The sequence below is a fragment of the Solenopsis invicta genome, chromosome 14 (genome assembly GCF_016802725.1).
Source record: "Solenopsis invicta isolate M01_SB chromosome 14, UNIL_Sinv_3.0, whole genome shotgun sequence".
NCBI classification, from domain to species: domain Eukaryota; kingdom Metazoa; phylum Arthropoda; class Insecta; order Hymenoptera; family Formicidae; genus Solenopsis; species Solenopsis invicta.
In genome coordinates this window covers 12,078,431-12,104,843 of record NC_052677.1, presented here as the reverse complement: position 1 = coordinate 12,104,843, position 26,413 = coordinate 12,078,431, and the positions used below count along the sequence as shown (strand labels likewise).

The following is a 26,413-nucleotide window of genomic DNA, read 5'->3' as shown; positions in this document are numbered from 1 at the left end:
AAGGCGAAAGCCAGAAAACATAATTTTTAATATCTTTTTTATTTTTTCTTTTTAATTTCTATTATCTTTTTTTATTTTCTTTTTCCCATTATTTTACAAATTGTGTGTATTACTTAAAATTGTGATATAAAATAATACCTTAATAATATTAAAACGATATAATAATATTAAATATGAAAATAAAATGAAAATATATATAAAAATTAAAAAATATAAAAAATATAAAAAATAAAAAAAAATAAAAAAAAAACAAAAAAAACGGAACCATTACCCTGCTACGTCCTCGTCGTGGTTCTGGGTAATACTAAAAGCAGGAATTTTTAGTTTTTTGTTTTTGCAGCTTTATACTGGGGCGCGCGAACGATTTAGCATAGGGGCGCCGAAGTCAGTCGTAACGCCACCGAGTATAATCAATAAGTAATCAATGAATGTTTTACAGTTGTGTAGAGCTTGAAATTAACACAAAAAATGGCTACAACGAAAGCACAACTTAACTCGGGACACGCACACGATGAGACTCACTCGAGAGGAAGTACGATCGATGCATTCTTCGCCGGGACGATGATCCTTTTAACCGGCGCTACGGGCTTCTTGGGGAAAGCCCTTTTGGAAAAGCTGCTGCGCTCGTGTCCTGTGGCCGCAATTTTCGTTTTGATCCGTCCGAAAAAACAGAAATCCATCGAGCAACGTTTCGAGGAACTACTGAATAGTCCCGTTTGTATACATATACGTGTTCTACATTGCATTTAATGATATTTATAAACAAATTTTGTCCGCTATCTGAACAGGGAAATATATTTATCGTCGGAAGTTGAACAAGTTGAACTACATTGGATTCAGTTAATTGAATTGATTTAGATCAGTGCTTGCAACAATCTGCACATTTCGGGTCGATTCCTGAAGCGACGCCCACTACTTCCCCCACTACCGCTCGCCGCTCGAAGGTTGAACTCGCAAATACACAGGAGGTGCTCTGCCGAGTGGTAGTGGGGGGAGCAGTGGGCGTCACTTCAGGAATCGACCCTAAATATGCAGATCGTTGCAAGCATTGTCGTAGAGTAAGCGTTTTAAATTCTCTCCCTCGCTTCACCCTGCCCCTCAGCCGTTAGGTAAAGTTAGCCACCTCTCGCGCGTTTCGATGGCTACTATCGCGCGTATTCTCTTCATGATTTGCTAATTAGTAACTTGACGTGCCAGAGAGCACGTCTGGCGCCCAACTTGTAAACTTTAGTGTTTGATGCGATATCACGTTTGCGGAAGCCGCCCTCCGGACGACGCAAAGTAATTTTGGCGAGTGGTGTTAAAAAGGCAGTTCTTAATTAGCACACTTGTCAATTATTTGATCTCACCGCACCAATTACGCGGAAACGGCGTGACTGGTGTGTGTGTATGTGTATATGTATATGTATATAAAAAATTAACATATCAATCAACAGATAGTATTTTTTAAATGTCTCTTTAATATTCATTTTTCATTAATTATATATTAGCACAAAATATTTATAAAATCTTTACTAAATATTTATAATATTTATCTTAATATTTTATAAACATTTATCATAAACTTTTAATGTATGCTTTATGGTTTTAAAGTTAACAAATCATAAATATTTATCATAAACGTTTCAAAAATATTTATGACAAATATTATGATAAATATTTTGAAAATGTTTATTAATTATTATAATAAAGATTTGTAAAATTTTACTTTCTTCATTAAATTTATATAAAATTTTTTGGTATTAAAAATCACATCAGCAAACAATATTTTTAAAATATTTATTGTTGTGTATTTTAAATATTTAAAAAAACATTTTTTGCTAATTGGAAATGATGGAATAAAACTGAAAATTATGAAATAATTTTAATTTAACTCATTAATTAATAATTAATTACAGTATTAATATAATGTAATTAGGACGCTTGGATAAGTTTATTTCATTTCTTTCTGTAAGTCATTTCTTACTGTATACAAATTATACGTTAAATTTCTATTAGTCAGAACATAAAACGGCTTAAAATAAAAACAATCTAATTATAGTCAAATTTTAATCTTTAATTCGTAAGTTTTAATCTTTAATGCGTAATATGACATACAAACATTAGAATTTGTGTCGTTTAATTTATTCGTAAGATTTAATTAGTTATCCTGATTCCTAAAATTAAAATTGACAACGGAAGTCATGGAACTTTTTTTCGCACTTAGGCAGTCGCAGTGCATTCAACTAAAAAGTGTGTGCCTGTGGCACACACTGAAAAAAACGTGTTTACGTACGTAACCACGTTTTCTGGTTACGTACCCGTATCAGATACAATTTTTTGAAAAAGCATAAGTAAGAAGTGAGCATTGATTTCTACTGACATATAGGAATTTGAAGTAATGAAATTTTTTGATAGAGTTAAATCATTTTATTCTAAGATCCAGTTTTGCCATATTCAGAAAATAAATACAGATTTTCAAATAAAAAATAATCCTTTTCTATGAGCCAAATTTTTGTTTAAAAATGAATTTTCCAATTTGATCGATTTCGATAATAAAACCATAAAAACTGTATCAAGCACAGAGCGCGTAACGTCTCGCTTACATCAAGTATAGACCAGTACAGACTCAAAAAAGACTGCGTTTCCGATATGTGATTGTTTCTCGGCAGCGAAATGCATCGCGTATGCGTATACGCAAAACAATGAAACGATGAAATCTTCTGTAAGCACGTGTGGCGGGCACAACTTTTTGAAATAGTAATTCTTAACAATTCTAAAACGAATTCGAAGAATAATCAATATAAAAAATTTTTTAAAAGATTTTGCACATATCTTTTCATTGTAGATAAAAATGTATTTCGCAATTTTTATATATTTTTAGTTATTTTTAACTTCTTTAAAATTTGTTTTGAATCAGGCGGACTTATGAAACTTTACATACCAATTTGAACGGCATTATTCCATTTATATCCATTATCAGCAGGAAAATAAATACAACCCATTGTTCATTTTGAGAGAGAGAATTCCGTTTTAAGGAATTAAAAGATTTACTTTAGGCAAATTTTTTAATGTTAAGAAATTTGCTTAAAATAGTTTGAAAATTTCGCAATTTTTAAACGCTCGTATATCTGCAGCCTGAGAGAAAGCGTTACAAGATGTAATACCGCAAAAATCTAGCAATGACAATTTTTAGATTATAAAAAAAAGCAATTCTTTTACGTCAACTCCAAAAGTTGATTAAAAATGTATATTATTGTACAAAAATATAACACGCTCAGCAATAACGTTTACTAAAAAATCAAAGATTACCTTAGATTACCTCAGATTATCTGAGATTACTTTAGGAACACATAGAATTACCTACAGATTATTTGATATTACCCTTAGATTACTTAGGATTTCCTAAAAATTACATTGGATTACCCAAAATTACATTGGATTACCCAAAATTCCGTTTGGATTGCCGCTGAATTATCTAGCCCTTGTACAAAAATTACCTCAATGACTAACCCCTCGTTCGATGCAAAAAGTTTTTGAAAAACCTGTGAAAGCTTGCTTTAAATTATATATAATAATTTATTTTATAACTTTATTCTGATTTCTGATGCAATTTATAAATTATTTAAAGTGTGCTTAATTTGTATACTGCTAATGTTACAGTACGGAGGTGAAGCCCCATACAATGGTCCATATGTGTGAAAATTTAGATGACGAGACGATAAAAATTATAGAAAAGAAATTGATTGGGAAACATCCTAATACATATACATTCACTAAGAATTTAGCAGAGCAGATAGTAATAAGAAAAGAAAAAAAATTACCGATCGTGATTGTAAGGCCAAGCATAATTTGCGCAGCTAACCAAGATCCATTTCCCGGATGGATTGATAATATCAATGATACTATAGGTACGGTCATAGTTAACTGAATTTGTTTTTCTAAAAGTCTTGAAAGCCAGATACAAAAGTTATGTCTTATTTTGGGAAGTAAGGAAAACGTGTAAGAAATTATAAAATAGAGTAAATGAGATAAAATTTTTGTTTAATGCAATAAACAACATTTTTCTTTGTTTATAAAAACATATCTTTAACCATAAGATTGAGATAAAATTATAACACAAATATAATCAAAGTAATAAACAATATTAGTGTCTTAAAGAAATAATTAATCAATAATATTTGTGAGCCCTTGCGTAGTGGCCAAGATTTTAACAGGGAGTTCAGGAACAGAAAACAAACGGTATTACACAGCAGTTACGGTTACAAAGATATACAAACAATAGCACCGCGACCGAATGCTCCCGATTCGCGTTCACTGGGTTTACCCAACTTCCACACAAGCTTCGTTGTCGATCACTACTTTTTATAATCACGGCAAAACATCACCACTCTATCTTCACGTGAAAACCAACGAAACTAACAGCTGTCTCGACTCCGCTCCGCTGCACCTTGACACGTGCAGCTTCCGTGACTTCAAAATCTATACTGCCGATTTCGACTAGTGTTACAGTCTAGTGTAGGCAGTGTTCTTAGATTGAGGGATTTCTGACGCATGCGCAGTAGGTCGTGTGCTTTACCTAGTAGTAGCGTATGTAGCTTTACAATCGAATAGGTATCGGAGATCCCGTCACAAGAAGAAAATGAGAAATATAAAAAAATTTATATATAAAGAACTTTATCGATTAAAAAATATAGTTATAATAAGTATAAATAATAAACTTTATTAATTTTCTACGTCTGTCGAACCTGGGATCTCCCGACTTTTCGGAGCGGGGGTTTCGACAATCCACTTAATATTTCTCATGCAGCTAAATGTACTCTCAATGATATTTTAATTTTTTCAAAAATGTTAAATCAGTGTGCCAAACAGCATATTGACAAGGAATAAATATTTATTATTAATATTTTTAATTATTTTTTTAATAAACTGTTATTAATGTAGTTCTTTAAATTTAGATTTTTTACCTATTTATTATTATGCAATATAAGACATTGATTTGAGGCTTAAAATAATATAATGTGAATAAAAAATTTTATTATAATATGCCTACAATATAATATTAAATATATAGGCCTCAAGTTGCGCCCAGCAATGTATTTATGAGTACGGGTCTGTCATCATTACATATGTGTGAGTGGAGACCTATCTGTGAAGACTAGTGCTACTGCGCATGCATCAAAAGTCCCTCGATCTAATGACTGACTAGGAAGCAAAAGCGCGTCGATCGTTCGGTTTACTACAAAAATCACCCTTGTCACGCCATCGCTTAGCGTCCGCACTAAGTAACTATAAATATTCTTACACCTTATAATACAATCTCATGATATGTTCTAATATCAACAAGTGCCTACAAAATTTTATTTTTAAGATTTACTTATATTTAACTACATAAACATGTTTTACGCACATATACATATGTTTAATTATAAATATCTTTTAAAAATGAAACAAATGTTCTTCATTATTACGTAATTAAATTATTACTTCATCTCACTCTTTCGAATCATACGATTCATAACAATGATCTTCTACAGACCGAATAAATTCCATTTGGTTTTTATCAATTATTTTTGTAAATTAAAAAAAAATCGAAAGCAGAAAAAAAGCTCGGTCAAATAACCGATGCGAACTGTTATTAACAGTTATTTCGATTACAGTGTTCTCATGTGTATTTGTAATATTCAGTAAAGTTTAATAGCTTCTTACCAATATTAGAAAACATTTATTGTTAAAAACCTACATTTTTAACTGTTTTCAAACATTAAAGGAAGCTATTTTTTTTAATTAAAAAAGGGAGTTTAATCCATTACTTTTAGTGATGAGGTGTAGAAGAGGGGGTGGGAGACAGAAAAAGATAATATGGAAATGGAAAGGAAATGAAATAGAGGAAGTGAAAAGGTATAAATATCTAGGCTACATGATGATGGCAAATGGGGGACAGAAAGAACATATAGAGGAGAGAGTCAAAAAAGGAGCGGTGATGATGAGAGTATGGGGAATAGGAAAGTGGAAATTTGGAAAGAACTGGGCTAGAAGGATGTGGTTATTTGATAGGTTGGTATGGACGGTGGTTAGCTATGGGGCAGAAATTTGGGGGTGGAAAGAAAGGGAAAAGGTAGAGAGGATACAGAACAGGTATTTGAAATGGTTAATAGGGGTGGGAAGGTACACACCGGGATACATGGTAAGGGTGGAGATGCAGTGGGAAAAATTAAGGGGAAAGGCAGGAATGAGGGCATGGAGTTATGAAAAGAAACTGGGAGAAGGAGGAGGGGGAGAGTTGGCAAGGTTGTGTTGGGAGGAGATAAGAGGTAGAGCGAAGGAGGGAAAGTTGATGGGAAAATGGGAGGAAGAAAGAAGAAGTTTCTATGAAGAAAAGAGCTGGAATATTAAGGAGATAGAAAAGTTGTGAGAAGAGGGATGGTTAAGGGAGGAAGAGGTGGTGGCAAGAGAGAGGAGGCGGCAGGAAGAGGAAAGGTGGGAAAAAATTAGGAGCTCGAAGTTCAACAGATGGTATAACGGAGTGAAGGAAAAGGGAGTGCCGGAGTACTTGAAGAGGGATTGGAAAGAGGAAAGATGGAAAAGGATTGCGAGGTTTAGGTTAGAAGATGGTATGAGAGGAGATAGATACTGGGAAGAGAAAGAGAAAAGAAAGTGTAGGATATGTGGATGGGGAGAGGAAACATGGGAGCATATATGGGAGGAATGCACGGATTGGGCGACGGAAAAGGGATGGCAGGAGATGGTAGGAGAGGTTTTAGGTGAGAGGGGGGAGGGAGAAGTTTGGATGAGAAAACTGGAGGAGATGCGGGAGAGAGGAGGGCTGGGTATGAATGAGAGTGTGGAAGGAAGAGAGGAAAGTGTGGAAGAAAGCGGCGGAAACGGAGGTCCAAAGAATGAGTGTGGAGGTATGAATGGATGAGTGATTTTTCTCTCTCTCTCTCTCGTGCGTTGTAAAAGAAGCAATGAATAAAAAAAAAAAGGTCGAAACTATGTAAGCGGAGCGGAAGTCCGCAATGTACTCCGCAAGGAATAAAGTACCTACTACTACTACTAATCCATTACTTTTAATATTATTAAAAATGTTTTACAAAAAATATTTTTAAAAATTTGCTGATTGGGTCACAAATTAATTTCATTTTAACTACTTTTATTTTACAGTTTCATTTGTTAGCTTACATATATGGTATGTACCATTTTACTGTTTGACAGGTGTAATGACGGCGATTGCTCAAGGTACTGTTAGAAGTATCGTGTGTAACGCAAAATTAAAAATAGACATCATATCGGTTGATTTCGTTATTAATACGATGATCTGCACATCTTGGTATAATCGATCAAGGTTTACAATTGTACTAGCAGCACATTGCATCCTATTACGTAAGTATGCAGTACCTAAACATAATGTAAATTAATTAAATAAATAAATGCATATTCTATATATAACCCAGTAAACCAACACATAATTGTTACATAACTAAGGGAGCAAATGAAAAGAACAATGTTATAAATCACAGTTATGTGGATGAGATGTAAATATTATATAAATTTGAGAGCACTTTGAGAGGACAAAATTATATTACTTTGTTACATAACTAAGAGAGCACATGAAAAAAACGATATTATATATCACTGTTATGTGGATGAGACGTAAATATTATATAAATCTGAGAGCACTCTAAAAGAACAGTTATATTTCTTTGTTACGTATATAACTCATAACATAATGTAGAAATTTAATTTTGTAAAGTATATGCAAACAATGAAAAAATTTTTTGCTTAATTTTTTGCTAAAAGATATACTTAAGTTAATCAGAGAAATAAACATCTTTTGTAACTCTCCATATAAGTTCAATTATCTTATAATTATGCAGTTATGTGTTGAGTGTTTTTCAATAAATAATGTTGATACTGAAAATCTATAGTTCATATATAGATTTTTAGTGCACAGAGAAAAATGTAAGTGGTATTTGTTTGATTATAATTGCATAGTTGGAAAATTATGGTTAAGAGAACTATTTTTATACTTATTGTACGAACAACCTTATATGTATAGCTGTGTCAATTGTAAAAATATTTTACTATAAATTATGATAATCACAACTATTAATATAGTAAAATATCAAATTATATATAAAAATTAAAATAACTATTTTTATATTGTTAACGCAACTACAATTATAGTGAATATAATTATTTTCTTAACCATGCAATTATAGTCACAAATATCACATACTTTTTTTCTGCGTATGGTAGTATATAAAACCGTCACTAGATAGCTGCTATGGCGTTCTATTTCTCGTAAGAAAGGAATCACATAAATGGTATAAAAGGCAGAGCTTTATAAGATTTTTCACCGATGAGAACATCAGTGTTGTTATAGTAAAATAATTTTTTTGATGAGTTCCCTTGAAAATAAAATTAAGTGAAAGATGTTTTGATTTACTAATGATTAAAATTAACGTTTTTAAACTTCTAATATTTCAACCATATAAACATAAAAAATATATAATTGAATTATGGTAATTCAACCAATCTCTTCTCTCAGTGTATCGGCAATATATATTAGAATATAATTTGCATCTTGCAAATACCAAATAAAAGAGCAACAAAGAACCAAAATCTACCATTACTTTGATGTAACATATATGTTTTAAAGACAAGTATATGTTACATTGCAGTATTGGCACGGTTATATATTATAGATATAACATTTAAAGTGTTCTGCTACATATCTGAAATAGATCAGATACGTAATTTTGTTGCTGACATTTAATAATACATGTAACGTTCATGTATGTTACTTGCTACATAACTTGTTACCTAGTGATATCTACTGTTATGTATATAAGATGTATATGTTACATTACTGTGTTTGCTGGGAACATGAAAAGCATGTAGAGAAAATAAAACTTAAGGCATTTTTTTCAGAAATCTTTATAAATTTAAAATACAAAATATACTTAAATATATTATAAGTATTTTTTTATTAGAACATATGAACAGCGTTGCGTTAAGATAACTTAAAATTATCGATATAAAAGTATAAATAAGATTTAAATAAAATTTATAAATAAATTATTTATAAATCTTAGCTGAGATAAAACTGATTTAATTCTAAATTTAACTGGATGAAGATAAACAAATTATATATTGTTTTATCTATATTATTTTAAAATAATATTACTGAACTAAAATTTTATACAATAAAAAATAATAAAAATATAACAGAAAAAACAAAAATAATTAAGCTTTGAACAAGTAAAATTTATTATACAAACGCGTTTCTTGTTGGACAGAGCCTTAATCAGGTAATTTTTAAAAATCTATTTATGTTTTATCTGTTATTCACTCACAAGTGTGTGACTTATCTGTATTATTTGAAATATACGCAGGCCAAAAAAATGCGTTATACACATCTTCTTTTTCATCACAATATTATGTTTAACTTTAATTATATTCATCATTTCTTTGGGAATAAGGGTGTCTGTTTGTTACTGTTAATTTATTAAAATGTAATTATTTAAAAATTTCATTGGTGAAGTCGTTGTGTAGCCGAAAACGCGTTTGTATAATTAATTTTGCTCGTTCAAGGCCTAATTATTTTTGTTTTTTTTTGTTTTGTTATTTACTCACATGAGCTTGATTTATCTACATTAATAAAAATATATTTATATTTTTATTTAGAAGTTTTTATTTCTCAAAAAAAAGAATTTTTTTAAATCCTTTGATTTGGTAAAGATGCTTCTTTTTTATTTGGAACAATGAGCAAATAGAAATCAAAGTTGAAAAATATAGAAAATATATTAATCCGTAATAGTCACATGGGGTCCAAAAGACCACGCATCTTTCTTCTAAGTTTAAAGGTAGACAGACCATTCAAAATCGGACAACCTTCTATAAAAGTAATTTTTATCTGAAAGTATACTCTCTTGAGAATATACTCATAAATTTTTGTTAAATTATCTTAAAAATTAAAATTTTTATGAATATTTTTGTAAAAAAAGTCAAATTTTGCATTTTTTTTTTTTATTTTTTTTATTTGAATTTGTTCATTATGTTTGTTAAAGTAATAGATCAATTTATTCGGTCACCTCGCGCTTTCTTATATTGTAGTGCCATCCTGCGGGAATCGAGATGGGCGACAATCAATATATTCATCTATCCTTTTCTTTCCGTTCGCTCTTCTTTTTTATGTGTATCTGTGCCGCGCTGCACGTTTTGTCAGTTAAGCTTTATATGTAGAGTTCTTGTACCAATATACTTATTAAAGACGTATATGTTCTTTTGGCACATTATATCTCTCTCATTCATTGCACATATCCTGGCTCTCGCATCGCGAGATTCACACAAAGTCTACAATATTAAATTTATCTGAAAGTATACTCTCTTCGGAATACACCCCTAAATTTTTGTTGAATTATCTCAAAAATTAAAAATTTTATGAATACTTTTGTATAAAAGTCAAATTTTGCAGTTTTTTCTATTTGAATTTTTTTTACTATGTTAAATTCTAATTAAAAAAAAAATTATTAGATGATAAAGAATAGATCTCAAGGTATGTTCAGTAATATTTTTGCAACGAAATATCAAAAAACTGGCAAATGGCTACTGATTTTGTACAGAGGGGTCCATTACGGGTTAACAAACCGGATAATTCTTCGGAGAATAAATGGAAATTTCATAGGCGGATAACATGACGAAAATATATAATCTTTTATAACAAAAACAAAGTTCCTTGTAAAAGTTTTCGAACCACTTAGTTTCACTTTTTATTATTTCAAAAAATTTTTTCATTAGAATAACTTGAAGATGGAAACTAAAGAAAATACTTCGTACCCGTTGTTCAAATTAACTTAAGTAATTTGAGAAAAGTAACACTTCTTTTAACTATGATTAAGATATTGTATAAATAATATACGTATACTCGTACATATTCCTATAGTCTAGACAAAGAGAATATATACTATTTCTTCAGCTAAACAATTTAACATAGATAATAACAATTATATTATATAAATGTATATATATTTCTTACTAGATGAAATGAATTTGAATACCTTGTAAAAAAATATTCTACTCCATCAAAACCCGTGATGTGGTATCCAGGTTTCACATTGAGAACAAACAAATTTATTCACGCCATTATTAGGGCAATATTACATTTTCTGCCTGCCTTCATCCTAGATTTGATATCAAGAGCCCGAGGCCACAAACCCATGTAAGTATTCCCTTGAATGAATCATGAACAAACTTTATTTGTAATAATAAATACACCATTTCTTTCTAGAATGATGAAGTTAACCAAACGGATAGACCGCCCAAACTGGAGAATTCTTTTCAACAAATGAATGGAAATTGAATATCAGCAACATGATGATATTAATGAAATTTGTAAGCAAGAGGAAATTGGTAGAAACTTTTTGAAGTTAACATACAAAATATGAATTGGGATATGTATTTACAACGGTACATATTAGGAATCCGTAAATATATCTTGAAAGAAAATCTGGACACTTTACCTTATGCTCAAAGTCGATTAAAAAGGTAAGTATTCTAATTTTGTAAAATAAGAAAATTTTCACGAAGGTTATAATTTTTCTCAACACTTTTCATATAATCTTTTAGACCTTTTATGTGTATTTTAGAATTTCTATAATTTTAAAATTTCTCAAATTTCTTATACAGATCTTTGAATATTTTGCAATTAACATATATGAACGATTTTGAGAAACTGTGTATATTTTTTCAGTATTTCTGGAAAGTGTTCTAATTTGTAAAAGAGTTTTGAAAAAAATTTTCACGAAGGACATAAGCTGTACAAGAAATTAATCGATCATATTTGTGTGTTGCAGATTGTACTGGGTGTTTCAATGCGCAAAAATACTCGGTTTCGTTGCGTTATTAGAAAGTTTAAAGCACTTATGTCGCACAATAGTATGGAAAACATAAATACAAAATTTAATACTACAATCAGATATAGGTTAGTATTTTTCACATTTATTGTTATATAAATTTAACAATACATTTAATGCGTATAAGGAGTTAAGTATACCATCATTGGGAAAATATTCCAATGTTCAAAAGTATGTAATATCCGCAGCCTCGAGTAGAGAAGTGGGGAAAAAGCGGCGGGGAGGATGAAGGAGAAGTGCAAGGGTTGTAGAAGGAAGGGCTACACTGTTAAGGAATGCCGGTCAAAGGAGGTGACATACTTCTCATGCAAGACGAAGGGGCATTTTCAATCCGACTGTCCGAATAAGAGAAAGGAGCAGCCGTCGAAGGCAGCAAAGGCGTTATTGTTAAACAAAACTTATTTAATCTTTGCAAAATGTATTATATTATTATTCAATATCATCAAAAATTAATCTTTATTAACAATCTTTGTAACAAAGGCCAAATAAACGAGCAAACAAATGGTTAATTTAATATAGTATGAATAATTTCACATACTCGTACACAATCGCAACAAGCAAATCTGCGGAGTCTTTCGCTTCTCGGCTAAATTCAATTTTCGTCTTTCACTCGAGTGGTATTTTATTTTGACCGGTTTGCTCGCGATGCGTTCCAACACGATTGCGATTGAATAGGGGAAAAGAAAGAAGAGAAAATAGAAGCGAATACCAAATTTCTACGAGGAGGAAGAGGAGGAGGAAGAGGATATCTTTGATGGGATTTTTTTCGGCTCACTCCGCAAACGCGCGTGTCGCTTCGTTCTGTAGACTCCGTTCTGTAGACTCCGATGCAAATCAAACTGGAGAAAGATGAAACTCCTCTATTTTATCTGTTGAGGTTCCTTTGTTCATTGTATTATCAAACTTAGTCCCGTAGAAAGATATGTGAATAATCAGTCGAGTTAATAATGAACGCAAAAATATGTCTCGTTTCTTTCTCTTCCTCTCTTCCTTTTTTTTCTTCCTTTTTTTTCCGGGCAAGTGATTATTTCAACAGAAACGAGAAAGTAACTGCGTGATCAAGTCCCTGGATATACGTATTTCTTTTTTTAACTGCTTTCTTTTCTCTAACGTCACAAAAGATTCTATACGCATTAAGAGCTTATGTAATCAATCCAGTTACGTTGTTCACCTGATTTATCTGCTTTGCAATGTCTTTCTCGAATAACAATGATAATATAATGATAGTAGTAGTACTAGTAATAATAATAATATAATAATAATAATAATAATAATAATAATAATAATAATAATGGATAAACTATGAGCTAAGGCTGGTTGTTGTTATGACGTATACACTGCATTTAAATTTATAAAAAGATGTCTTTGGAAGAAAGAGAAGCTTCTTTAAAAAAAAAAGAGAGAAAAGAAGAAAATGATAAAAATTGCGTACACTTTAGACCAAGGGAGATAACAAACATAAAAGGAACGATATTTTGTTAATTTTAGGATATAATGCGGATATTTATTATATAAATATATATATAAATATATAATTTCGTCGATAGACAAATAGATGTGTTTGGATTTCAACAAGTAATGGAATAATAACAAAAAAATAAAATGGCAAGTGTACGCCTTCTCATGTTTTGTGCCATTCTCAGACGGAAGACCTATTCGTTTTCAATCAATCCCGAGTTAATTAAATTTTCCGTGCGATGAAAAAAATACGGAGAAACAGTAGAATTGATTTTTTTTTTTTCGTGCGAGGATTTTTTGCGTGCTTCGGAGTATGATCTTCAAAGTTATACAGAAAAATTAGAATTGAAATTATTGATATATCAAAATTTAATAGTTACTTCTTATCACTTCTTATGCGCTTACTACTTACTATGCGTAAATTCATATTTTATTTTTTTTTCTGTCGAGTACGTTGCCTCCGCGATCTTTCATGTGTATAGGCTTTAATCAGTGCCGGCAACGTTTTCATAGCGAGACGAACCTGCTCCGACTAGAGCAGAGAGGAACCTGAGAGCGGCCACGGCAGCCTTTTTCCTATTACGCTTCGAAACTCCCGAACACTAGTGACACACATCCATTCTGGTCAGAATAGGAATTACGTGTCACATCTATTTTGCAACTCGCCGTTAAAAACAGTGTGGATGTTAGCACGGACAACAACCCACATCCATCTCTCGAGAAATGGATGTAGGTTGATGTCCGTGCTACCATCCATTTTGCTGCAAATAAAATCTGACGCGTATCGCGTATGTTGCATCCAGAATAGGGGTCAAGAATGTGCACAAATGATTAATTACGTCTACTTTCGCGTAATTTTTTATTTATTATAGTCTGAATTATTTACATTAACATTAATATTAATACATATCAATACGTTTATGCCCATATTTTGCACAATCATATTTTTACTTAAAAAAGATGTTTAATAGTAACAGGCACTTTAGCGATTCGATCTATTATGATAAAAGTTAGAACTCTTTTCGGGGCTATCAGAACACAGAGATGTTGGGAAATTCGCAAAAAAGTTTTACTCAAAAATTTCGTACTTTGATATAACTTTTTCGTCTTTCACTTTAGCGATTCGATCGATTATGATAAAAGTTACAACTCTTCTGTGGGCTATCAGAACACAGAGATATTGGAGAAATTCGGAAAAAAACCAATATGACACAAAAATTTTGAACTTTGACTGATATAACTCTTTCGTCTTGCACTTTAGCGATTCGATCTATTATGATAACAGTTAGAACTCTTCTGGGGGCTATAAAAACACAGAGATATTTGAGAAATTCGCAAAAAAATTTTACTCAAAAATTTCGTACTTTGATTGATATAACTTTTTCGTTTTTCACTTTAACGATTTGATCCATTATGATAAAAGTTAGAACTCTTCTCGGGGCTATCAGAACACAGAGATATTAAAGAAAATCGCAAAAAAAATTTCTACTCAAAAATTTCGAAATTTGACTGATATAAGTCTTCCCTTTTTCGCTTCAACAATTCGATACATCGTGACAAAAGTTACAACTCTTCTGTGGGCTATCAGAACACAGAGATATTGGAGAAATTCGGAAAAAAACCAATTTTACTCAAAAATATCGAACTTTGACTGATATTACTCTTTCGTCTTGCACTTTAGCGATTCGATCTATTATGATAAAAGTTAGAACTCTTCTGGGGGCTATAAAAACACAGAGATATTTGAGAAATTCGCAAAAAATTTTACTCAAAAATTTCGTACTTTGATTGATATAACTTTTTCGTTTTTCACTTTAACGATTTGATCCATTATGATAAAAGTTAGAACTCTTCTCGGGGCTATCAGAACACAGAGATATTAAAGAAATTCGAAAAAAAATTTCTACTCAAAAATTTCGAAATTTGACTGATATAAGTCTTTCCTTTTTTGCTTCAACAATTCGATACATCGTGACAAAAGTTACAACTCTTCTGTGGGCTATCAGAACACAGAGATATTGGAGAAATTCGGAAAAAAACCAATTTTACTCAAAAATTTCGAACTTTGACTGATATAACTCTTTCGTCTTGCACTTTAGCGATTCGATCTATTATGATAAAAGTTAGAACTCTTCTGGGGGCTATAAAAACACAGAGATATTTGAGAAATTCGCAAAAAAATTTTACTCAAAAATTTCGTACTTTGATTGATATAACTTTTTCGTTTTTCACTTTAACGATTTGATCCATAATGATAAAAGTTAGAACTCTTCTCGGGGCTATCAGAACACAGAGATATTAAAGAAATTCGCAAAAAAAATTTCTACTCAAAAATTTCGAAATTTGACTGATATAAGTCTTCCCTTTTTCGCTTCAACAATTCGATACATCGTGACAAAAGTTACAACTCTTCTGTGGGCTATCAGAACACAGAGATATTGGAGAAATTCGGAAAAAAACCAATTTTACTCAAAAATTTCGAACTTTGACTGATATAACTCTTTCGTCTTGCACTTTAGCGATTCGATCTATTATGATAAAAGTTAGAACTCTTCTGGGGGCTATAAAAACACAGAGATATTTGAGAAATTCGCAAAAAAATTTTACTCAAAAATTTCGTACTTTGATTGATATAACTTTTTCGTTTTTCACTTTAACGATTTGATCCATTATGATAAAAGTTAGAACTCTTCTCGGGGCTATCAGAACACAGAGATATTAAAGAAATTCGCAAAAAAAATTTCTACTCAAAAATTTCGAAATTTGACTGATATAAGTCTTCCCTTTTTCGCTTCAACAATTCGATACATCGTGACAAAAGTTACAACTCTTCTGTGGGCTATCAGAACACAGAGATATTGGAGAAATTCGGAAAAAAACCAATTTTACTCAAAAATTTCGAACTTTGACTGATATAACTCTTTCGTCTTGCACTTTAGCGATTCGATCTATTATGATAAAAGTTAGAACTCTTCTGGGGGCTATAAAAACACAGAGATATTTGAGAAATTCGCAAAAAAATTTTACTCAAAAATTTCGTACTTTGATTGATATAACTTTTTCGTTTTTCACTTTAACGATTTGATCCATTATGATAAAAGTTAGAACTCTTCTCGGGGCTATCAGAACACAGAGATATTAAAGAAATTCGCAAAAAAAATTTCTACTCAAAAATTTCGAAATTTGACTGATATAAGTCTTCCCTTTTTCGCTTCAACAATTCGATACATCGTGACAAAAGTTACAACTCTTCTGTGGGCTATCAGAACACAGAGATATTGGAGAAATTCGGAAAAAAACCAATTTTACTCAAAAATTTCGAACTTTGACTGATATAACTCTTTCGTCTTGCACTTTAGCGATTCGATCTATTATGATAAAAGTTAGAACTCTTCTGGGGGCTATAAAAACACAGAGATATTTGAGAAATTCGCAAAAAAATTTTACTCAAAAATTTCGTACTTTGATTGATATAACTTTTTCGTTTTTCACTTTAACGATTTGATCCATTATGATAAAAGTTAGAACTCTTCTCGGGGCTATCAGAACACAGAGATATTAAAGAAATTCGCAAAAAAAATTTCTACTCAAAAATTTCGAAATTTGACTGATATAAGTCTTCCCTTTTTCGCTTCAACAATTCGATACATCGTGACAAAAGTTACAACTTTTCTGTGGGCTATCAGAACACAGTGATATTGGAGAAATTCGGAAAAAAACCAATTTTACTCAAAAATTTCGAACTTTGACTGATATAAGTCTTTCGTCTTGCACTTTAGCGATTCGATCTATTATGATAAAAGTTAGAACTCTTCTGAGGGCTATAAAAACACAGAGATATTTGAGAAATTCGCAAAAAAATTTTACTCAAAAATTTCGTACTTTGATTGATATAACTTTTTCGTTTTTCACTTTAACGATTTGATCCATTATGATAAAAGTTAGAACTCTTCTCGGGGCTATCAGAACACAGAGATATTAAAGAAATTCGCAAAAAAAATTTCTACTCAAAAATTTCGAAATTTGACTGATATAAGTCTTCCCTTTTTCGCTTCAACAATTTGATACATCGTGACAAAAGTTACAACTCTTCTGTTGGCTATCAGAACACAGAGATATTGGAGAAATTCGGAAAAAAACCAATTTTACTCAAAAATTTCGAACTTTGACTGATATAACTCTTTCGTCTTGCACTTTAGCGATTCGATCTATTATGATAAAAGTTAGAACTCTTCTGGGGGCTATAAAAACACAGAGATATTTGAGAAATTCGCAAAAAAATTTTACTCAAAAATTTCGTACTTTGATTGATATAACTTTTTCGTTTTTCACTTTAACGATTTGATCCATTATGATAAAAGTTAGAACTCTTCTCGGGGCTATCAGAACACAGAGATATTAAAGAAATTCGCAAAAAAAATTTCTACTCAAAAATTTCGAAATTTGACTGATATAAGTCTTCCCTTTTTCGCTTCAACAATTCGATACATCGTGACAAAAGTTACAACTTTTCTGTGGGCTATCAGAACACAGTGATATTGGAGAAATTCGGAAAAAAACCAATTTTACTCAAAAATTTCGAACTTTGACTGATATAACTCTTTCGTCTTGCACTTTAGCGATTCGATCTATTATGATAAAAGTTAGAACTCTTCTGGGGGCTATAAAAACACAGAGATATTTGAGAAATTCGCAAAAAAATTTTACTCAAAAATTTCGTACTTTGATTGATATAACTCTTTCGTTTTTCACTTTAACGATTTGATCCATAATGATAAAAGTTAGAACTCTTCTCGGGGCTATCAGAACACAGAGATATTAAAGAAATTCGCAAAAAAAATTTCTACTCAAAAATTTCGAAATTTGACTGATATAAGTCTTCCCTTTTTCGCTTCAACAATTCGATACATCGTGACAAAAGTTACAACTCTTCTGTGGGCTATCAGAACACAGAGATATTGGAGAAATTCGGAAAAAAACCAATTTTACTCAAAAATTTCGAACTTTGACTGATATAACTCTTTCGTCTTGCACTTTAGCGATTCGATCTATTATGATAAAAGTTAGAACTCTTCTGGGGGCTATAAAAACACAGAGATATTTGAGAAATTCGCAAAAAAAATTTTACTCAAAAATTTTGAAATTTGACTGATATAAGTCTTCCCTTTTTCACTTCAACAATTCGATACATCGTGATAAAAGTTACAACTCTTCTGTGGGCTATCAGAACACAGAGATATTGGAGAAATTCGGAAAAAAACCAATTTTACTCAAAAATTTCGAACTTTGACTGATATAACTCTTTCGTCTTGCACTTTAGCGATTCGATCTATTATGATAAAAGTTAGAACTCTTCTGGGGGCTATAAAAACACAGAGATATTTGAGAAATTCGCAAAAAAATTTTACTCAAAAATTTCGTACTTTGATTGATATAACTTTTTCGTTTTTCACTTTAACGATTTGATCCATTATGATAAAAGTTAGAACTCTTCTCGAGGCTATCATAACACAGAGATATTAAAGAAATTCGCAAAAAAAATTTCTACTTAAATATTTCGAAATTTGACTGATATAAGTCTTCCCTTTTTCGCTTCAACAATTCGATACATCGTGACAAAAGTTACAACTCTTCTGTGGGCTATCAGAACACAGAGATATTGGAGAAATTCGGAAAAAAACCAATTTTACAAAAAAATTTCGAACTTTGACTGATATAACTCTTTCGTCTTGCACTTTAGCGATTCGATCTATTATGATAAAAGTTAGAACTCTTCTGGGGGCTATAAAAACACAGAGACATTTGAGAAATTCGCAAAAAAATTTTACTCAAAAATTTCGTACTTTGATTGATATAACTTTTTCGTTTTTCACTTTAACGATTTGATCCATTATGATAAAAGTTAGAACTCTTCTCGAGGCTATCAGAACACAGAGATATTAAAGAAATTCGCAAAAAAAATTTCTACTCTTAAATTTCGAAATTTGACTGATATAAGTCTTCCCTTTTTCGCTTCAACAATTCGATACATCGTGACAAAAGTTACAACTCTTCTGTGGGCTATCAGAACACAGAGATATTGGAGAAATTCGGAAAAAAACCAATTTTACTCAAAAATTTCGAACTTTGACTGATATAACTCTTTCGTCTTGCACTTTAGCGATTCGATCTATTATGATAAAAGTTAGAACTCTTCTGGGGGCTATAAAAACACAGAGATATTTGAGAAATTCGCAAAAAAATTTTACTCAAAAATTTCGTACTTTGATTGATATAACTTTTTCGTTTTTCACTTTAACGATTTGATCCATTATGATAAAAGTTAGAACTCTTCTCGGGGCTATCAGAACACAGAGATATTAAAGAAATTCGCAAAAAAAATTTCTGCTCAAAAATTTCGAAATTTGACTGATATAAGTCTTCCCTTTTTCGCTTCAACAATTCGATACATCGTGACAAAAGTTACAACTTTTCTGTGGGCTATCAGAACACAGTGATATTGGAGAAATTCGGAAAAAAACCAATTTTACTCAAAAATTTCGAACTTTGACTGATATAACTCTTTCGTCTTGCACTTTAGCGATTCGATCTATTATGATAAAAGTTAGAACTCTTCTGGGGGCTATAAAAACACAGAGATATTTGAGAAATTCGCAAAAAAATTTTACTCAAAAATTTCGTACTTTGATTGATATAACTTTTTCGTTTTTCACTTTAACGATTTGATCCATTATGATAAAAGTTAGAACTCTTCTCGGGGCTATCAGAACACAGAGATATTAAAGAAATTCGCAAAAAAAATTTCTATTCAACAATTTCGAAATTTGACTGATATAAGTCTTCCCTTTTTCGCTTCAACAATTCGATACATCGTGACAAAAGTTACAACTCTTCTGTGGGCTATCAGAACACAGTGATAATGGAGAAATTCGGAAAAAAACCAATTTTACTCAAAAATTTCGAACTTTGACTGATATAACTCTTTCGTCTTGCACTTTAGCGATTCGATCTATTATGATAAAAGTTAGAACTCTTCTGGGGGCTATAAAAACACAGAGATATTTGAGAAATTCGCAAAAAAATTTTACTCAAAAATTTCGTACTTTGACTGATATAACTTTTTCGTTTTTCACTTTAACGATTTGATCCATTATGATAAAAGTTAGAACTCTTCTCGGGGCTATCAGAACACAGAGATATTAAAGAAATTCGCAAAAAAAATTTCTACTCAAAAATTTCGAAATTTGACTGATATAAGTCTTCCCTTTTTCGCTTCAACAATTCGATACATCGTGACAAAAGTTACAACTCTTCTGTGGGCTATCAGAACACAGAGATATTGGAGAAATTCGGAAAAAAACCAATTTTACTCAAAAATTTCGAACTTTGACTGATATAACTCTTTCGTCTTGCACTTTAGCGATTCGATCTATTATGATAAAAGTTAGAACTCTTCTGGGGGCTATAAAAACACAGAGATATTTGAGAAATTCGCAAAAAAATTTTACTCAAAAATTTCGTACTTTGATTGATATAACTTTTTCGTTTTTCACTTTAACGATTTGATCCATTATGATAAAAGTTAGAACTCTTCTCGGGGCTATCAGAACACAGAGATATTAAAGAAATTCGCAAAAAAAATTTCTACTCAAAAATTTCGAAATTTGACTGATATAAGTCTTCCCTTTTTCGCTTCAACAATTCGATACATCGTGACAAAAGTTACAACTCTTCTGTGGGCTATCAGAACACAGAGATATTGGAGAAATTCGGAAAAAAACCAATTTTACTCAAAAATTTCGAACTTTGACTGATATAACTCTTTCGTCTTGCACTTTAGCGATTCGATCTATTATGATAAAAGTTAGAACTCTTCTGGGGGCTATAAAAACACAGAGATATTTGAGAAATTCGCAAAAAAATTTTACTCAAAAATTTCGTACTTTGATTGATATAACTTTTTCGTTTTTCACTTTAACGATTTGATCCATTATGATAAAAGTTAGAACTCTTCTCGGGGCTATCAGAACACAGAGATATTAAAGAAATTCGCAAAAAAAATTTCTACTCAAAAATTTCGAAATTTGACTGATATAAGTCTTCCCTTTTTCGCTTCAACAATTCGATACATCGTGACAAAAGTTACAACTCTTCTGTGGGCTATCAGAACACAGAGATATTGGAGAAATTCGGAAAAAAACCAATTTTACTCAAAAATTTCGAACTTTGACTGATATAACTCTTTCGTCTTGCACTTTAGCGATTCGATCTATTATGATAAAAGTTAGAACTCTTCTGGGGGCTATAAAAACACAGAGATATTTGAGAAATTCGCAAAAAAATTTTACTCAAAAATTTCGTACTTTGATTGATATAACTTTTTCGTTTTTCACTTTAACGATTTGATCCATTATGATAAAAGTTAGAACTCTTCTCGGGGCTATCAGAACACAGAGATATTAAAGAAATTCGCAAAAAAAATTTCTACTCAAAAATTTCGAAATTTGACTGATATAAGTCTTCCCTTTTTCGCTTCAACAATTCGATACATCGTGACAAAAGTTACAACTCTTCTGTGGGCTATCAGAACACAGAGATATTGGAGAAATTCGGAAAAAAACCAATTTTACTCAAAAATTTCGAACTTTGACTGATATAACTCTTTCGTCTTGCACTTTAGCGATTCGATCTATTATGATAAAAGTTAGAACTCTTCTGGGGGCTATAAAAACACAGAGATATTTGAGAAATTCGCAAAAAAATTTTACTCAAAAATTTCGTACTTTGATTGATATAACTTTTTCGTTTTTCACTTTAACGATTTGATCCATTATGATAAAAGTTAGAACTCTTCTCGGGGCTATCAGAACACAGAGATATTAAAGAAATTCGCAAAAAAAATTTCTACTCAAAAATTTCGAAATTTGACTGATATAAGTCTTCCCTTTTTCGCTTCAACAATTCGATACATCGTGACAAAAGTTACAACTCTTCTGTGGGCTATCAGAACACAGAGATATTGGAGAAATTCGGAAAAAAACCAATTTTACTCAAAAATTTCGAACTTTGACTGATATAACTCTTTCGTCTTGCACTTTAGCGATTCGATCTATTATGATAAAAGTTAGAACTCTTCTGGGGGCTATAAAAACACAGAGATATTTGAGAAATTCGCAAAAAAATTTTACTCAAAAATTTCGTACTTTGATTGATATAACTTTTTCGTTTTTCACTTTAACGATTTGATCCATTATGATAAAAGTTAGAACTCTTCTCGGGGCTATCAGAACACAGAGATATTAAAGAAATTCGCAAAAAAAATTTCTACTCAAAAATTTCGAAATTTGACTGATATAAGTCTTCCCTTTTTCGCTTCAACAATTCGATACATCGTGACAAAAGTTACAACTCTTCTGTGGGCTATCAGAACACAGAGATATTGGAGAAATTCGGAAAAAAACCAATTTTACTCAAAAATTTCGAACTTTGACTGATATAACTCTTTCGTCTTGCACTTTAGCGATTCGATCTATTATGATAAAAGTTAGAACTCTTCTGGGGGCTATAAAAACACAGAGATATTTGAGAAATTCGCAAAAAAATTTTACTCAAAAATTTCGTACTTTGATTGATATAACTCTTTCGTTTTTCACTTTAACGATTTGATCCATTATGATAAAAGTTAGAACTCTTCTCGGGGCTATCAGAACACAGAGATATTAAAGAAATTCGCAAAAAAAATTTCTACTCAAAAATTTCGAAATTTGACTGATATAAGTCTTCCCTTTTTCGCTTCAACAATTCGATACATCGTGACAAAAGTTACAACTCTTCTGTGGGCTATCAGAACACAGAGATATTGGAGAAATTCGGAAAAAAACCAATTTTACTCAAAAATTTCGAACTTTGACTGATATAACTCTTTCGTCTTGCACTTTAGCGATTCGATCTATTATGATAAAAGTTAGAACTCTTCTGGGGGCTATAAAAACACAGAGATATTTGAGAAATTCGCAAAAAAATTTTACTCAAAAATTTCGTACTTTGATTGATATAACTTTTTCGTTTTTCACTTTAACGATTTGATCCATTATGATAAAAGTTAGAACTCTTCTCGGGGCTATCAGAACACAGAGATATTAAAGAAATTCGCAAAAAAAATTTCTACTCAAAAATTTCGAAATTTGACTGATATAAGTCTTCCCTTTTTCGCTTCAACAATTCGATACATCGTGACAAAAGTTACAACTCTTCTGTGGGCTATCAGAACACAGAGATATTGGAGAAATTCGGAAAAAAACCAATTTTACTCAAAAATTTCGAACTTTGACTGATATAACTCTTTCGTCTTGCATTTTAGCGATTCGATCTATTATGATAAAAGTTAGAACTCTTCTGGGGGCTATAAAAACACAGAGATATTTGAGAAATTCGCAAAAAAATTTTACTCAAAAATTTCGTACTTTGATTGATATAACACTTTCGTTTTTCACTTTAACGCTTTGATCCATAATGATAAAAGTTAGAACTCTTTTCGGGGCTATCAGAACACAGAGATATTAAAGAAATTCACAAAAAAAATTTTACTCAAAAATTTTGAAATTTGACTGATATGTCTTCCTTTTTTCACATCAAAAATTCGATACATCGTGATAAAAGTTACAACTCTTCTGTGGGCTATCAGAACACAGAGATATTGGAGAAATTCGGAAAAAAACAATTTTACTCAAAAATTTCGAACTTTGACTGATATTACCCTTTCGTCTTGCACTTTAGCGATTCGATCTGTTATGATAAAAGTTAGAACTCTTCTGGGGGCTATAAAAACACAGAGATATTTGAGAAATTCGCAAAAAAATTTTACTCAAAAATTTCGTACTTTGATTGATATAACTTTTTCGTTTTTCACTTTAACGATTTGATCCATTATGATAAAAGTTAGAACTCTTCTCGGGGCTATCATAACACAGAGATATTAAAGAAATTCGCAAAAAAAATTTCTACTCAAAAATTTCGAAATTTGACTGATATAAGTGTTCCCTTTTTCGCTTCAACAATTCGATACATCGTGACAAAAGTTACAACTCTTCTGTGGGCTATCAGAACACAGAGATATTGGTGAAATTCGGAAAAAAAAAATTTTACTCAAAAATTAAGAACTTTGACTGATATAACTCTTTCGTCTTGCATTTTAGCGATTCGATCTATTATGATAAAAGTTAAAACTCTTCTGGGGGCTATCGGAAAACAGAGATATTAAAGAAAATCAGAAAAAAAATTTTACTCAAAAATTTTGAAATTTGACTGATATATGTCTTCCATTTTTCACATCAAAAATTCGATACATCGTGATAAAGGTTACAACACTTCTGTGGGCTATCAGAACACAGAGATATTGGAGAAATTCGGAAAAAAACCAATTTTACAAAAAAATTTCGAACTTTGACTGATATAACTCTTTCGTCTTGCACTTTAGCGATTCGATCTATTATGATAAAAGTTAGAACTCTTCTGGGGGCTATAAAAACACAGAGACATTTGAGAAATTCGCAAAAAAATTTTACTCAAAAATTTCGTACTTTGATTGATATAACTTTTTCGTTTTTCACTTTAACGATTTGATCCATTATGATAAAAGTTAGAACTCTTCTCGGGGCTATCAGAACACAGAGATATTAAAGAAATTCGCAAAAAAAATTTCTACTCAAAAATTTCGAAATTTGACTGATATAAGTCTTCCCTTTTTCGCTTCAACAATTCGATACATCGTGACAAAAGTTACAACTCTTCTGTGGGCTATCAGAACACAGAGATATTGGAGAAATTCGGAAAAAAACCAATTTTACTCAAAAATTTCGAACTTTGACTGATATAACTCTTTCGTCTTGCACTTTAGCGATTCGATCTATTATGATAAAAGTTAGAACTCTTCTGGGGGCTATAAAAACACAGAGATATTTGAGAAATTCGCAAAAAAGTTTTACTCAAAAATTTCGTACTTTGATTGATATAACTCTTTCGTTTTTCACTTTAACGATTTGATCCATAATGATAAAAGTTAGAACTCTTCTCGGGGCTATCAGAACACAGAGATATTAAAGAAATTCGCAAAAAAAATTTCTACTAAAATATTTCGAAATTTGACTGATATAAGTCTTCCCTTTTTCGCATCAACAATTCGATACATCGTGACAAAAGTTACAACTCTTCTGTGGGCTATCAGAACACAGTGATAATGGAGAAATTCGGAAAAAAACAATTTTACTCAAAAATTTCGAACTTTGACTGATATTACTCTTTCGTCTTGCACTTTAGCGATTCGATCTATTATGATAAAAGTTAGAACTCTTCTGGGGGCTATAAAAACACAGAGATATTTGAGAAATTCGCAAAAAAATTTTACTCAAAAATTTCGTACTTTGATTGATATAACTTTTTCGTTTTTCACTTTAACGATTTGTTCCATTATGATAAAAGTTTGAACTCTTCTCGGGGCTATCAGAACACAGAGATAATAAAGAAATTCGCAAAAAAAATTTCTACTCAAAAATTTCGAAATTTGACTGATATAAGTCTTCCCTTTTTCGCTTCAACAATTCGATACATCGTGACAAAAGTTACAACTCTTCTGTGGGCTATCAGAACACAGAGATATTGGAGAAATTCGGAAAAAAACCAATTTTACTCAAAAATTTCGAACTTTGACTGATATAACTCTTTCGTCTTGCACTTTAGCGATTCGATCTATTATGATAAAAGTTAGAACTCTTCTGGGGGCTATAAAAACACAGAGATATTTGAGAAATTCGCAAAAAAATTTTACTCAAAAATTTCGTACTTTGATTGATATAACTTTTTCGTTTTTCACTTTAACGATTTGATCCATTATGATAAAAGTTAGAACTCTTCTCGGGGCTATCAGAACACAGAGATATTAAAGAAATTCGCAAAAAAAATTTCTACTCAAAAATTTCGAAATTTGACTGATATAAGTCTTCCCTTTTTCGCTTCAACAATGCGATACATCGTGATAAAGGTTACAACTCTTCTGTGGGCTA

At 31.1% G+C, this 26,413-nt stretch overlaps 1 non-coding gene across 1 annotated transcript; it reads left to right on the top strand.

The window, feature by feature from the left end:
* The first annotated feature begins 468 nt into the window (after positions 1-468).
* LOC105203555 lies at positions 469-11,701 on the top strand. The gene is made up of 4 exons (XR_005576253.1): positions 469-718; positions 859-1,058; positions 11,028-11,203; positions 11,273-11,701. It is a non-coding gene; the product is annotated as a putative fatty acyl-CoA reductase CG5065 (transcript).
* Positions 11,702-26,413: the final 14,712 nt, after the last annotated feature.